Source organism: Taeniopygia guttata, chromosome W (assembly GCF_048771995.1).
Source record: "Taeniopygia guttata chromosome W, bTaeGut7.mat, whole genome shotgun sequence".
NCBI lineage: Eukaryota > Metazoa > Chordata > Aves > Passeriformes > Estrildidae > Taeniopygia > Taeniopygia guttata.
Window position 1 is genome coordinate 26,677,056 of NC_133064.1, and position 1,773 is coordinate 26,678,828.

At 52.2% G+C, this 1,773-nt stretch overlaps 1 non-coding gene across 1 annotated transcript; it reads left to right on the forward strand.

The window, feature by feature from the left end:
• Nucleotides 1-1,352: 1,352 nt before the first annotated feature.
• On the forward strand, nucleotides 1,353-1,423 carry TRNAG-GCC (transfer RNA glycine (anticodon GCC)). The gene has a single exon. It is a non-coding gene; the product is annotated as a tRNA-Gly (tRNA).
• Nucleotides 1,424-1,773: the final 350 nt, after the last annotated feature.

The window sequence follows — 1,773 nt, forward strand, 5'->3', positions numbered from 1 at the left end:
TCTCCTGGTATTTCCTCCCCTCACAGCCCCATATCTCTGAGCTGGTCGGATCCTAGAGGGGGCTGCGTGGAGGGGGGAAAACTATAGAAATTACAGCTGCAGTGGTTGAAAATCTCGGGCTCCCTCAGGGGGACTCTAGGCAGTTTACCACCCCAGGCATGATGTTGGGGAAAGGGCCTTATGCTAACCCACAAACTCAGGCATGTTTACATACAGCAATTTTGCAACAGTCTCAGAAGCTGGCAGGGAAAGCATTCCACGCTGCCCCAGACATAGGACTTCCACCACCATCCTATTCAACCATTAAGCAAGAGGCAAAAGAGACTTTTATGAGTTTTCTAGATCGCCTTAGAGATGCAATTTATCAAGTTCCGGGAATCTCTTCAGATGTATAAGCTGCACTGGGGATGCAACTGGCAGTGGATAACGCAAACTCCACCTGAAAGAGGATCTTGCAGACCTTGCTTCGAACCGCCACCTTGGTGGACATGATAGAAGCTTGTTCTAGGGTGGGAACTCCAGAGGAAAAAGCCACTTACCTAGCAGAAGCGATGGCAGTTGCCCTTAAACCACTGGAACAGCAAGGAAAAGGTGACGCTAGCCTAAAATGTTTCAACTGTGGTAGACCTGGACGCTTTAAAGGCCAGTGCTGAGCTAATACCGTGAAGAGAAGTAGGGCAACAGCGACATCTACTGGTTTCACAGGAAACTGCAATAGATGGCATAAACTTGGTCATCTGTTGGGGTGTGTTTTAAGTTTCCCCCAGTTATGGTTGCTCCCTCTCCCTCTCTTTTTGTAAAATGGTCCAGCCTTCCTTCTCCCCCCCCCTCCATCTGCCCGTCATTCCTCCCTCCACCCAGTTCACTGTATTCCTACTGAGTTATCCCCCCCAACCCCACCCCAGAGCCTGTCTGTCTTTCAGAGACCTCTCCCTTCCACCTAGAAAGTTCCATCCAGGGCCTCGAGTGATAAGCTGGTCTCCGGGGTCCCCTCCCTCCCTCCTACCTCATTGGAAGTTTCGCCTGCGTGTCACCCCTGTTACCACCCCCAGTTGTTATCCCATTGGTTGGCTTCTGTGTCCTCCCCTTGTTACCACCCCCCTTTACCAAGCAGGGCACATGGTGCCCATCGCCTTTTGGAGCTTATCTTCTTTGAGCCAATAAACTCGGAACACAGATACCCTCAGAAGGACGGCTCCTTGCTTTTGTCAGAGTCGCTCTGCGTCTCTTCCAGTCTGGTGGCTTCGTTTCCCACTGGCCATACCTCGTGCCCCCAGCGGCACACGAGAGTGGCCTTTGCTGCCGCAGTGCTAAAGGTACTTAGCTAGCCGAGACTTGGGAAGCTAGCAACAGCCCTGGTGGCTCAGCGGTAGAATTCCCGCCTGCCACGCAGGCAGCCTGGGTTCGATCCCCGGCCAAGGCACTAGTGCTAGCTGAGACTTGGGAAGGTGCAGTGACAGTCATCGAACCAGAATTTCAGTTGAAATGCAAGAAAGATGGAACACTGTAGGGAAACGGGAAACAGAGTGTGAAGAGGGGATGTGCAATGACACAAATGCTCCCCCACAACCAGGCGGCTGCCTGGACATCCTCCACTCAGCAACAGCAGGGAGTGCAGGAGTAGACTTGGATGCAGCAATAGCAGCAACCCTGGAAAACACTGATGCACAGGTCATCTCATCAACAGCAAACAGACCCTTAGGGCATGGACTTAGTGCCCTGCTGATAGGGAGATCATCCACATCAAAGCAAGGCATTTTTGTTTTGCCTGGA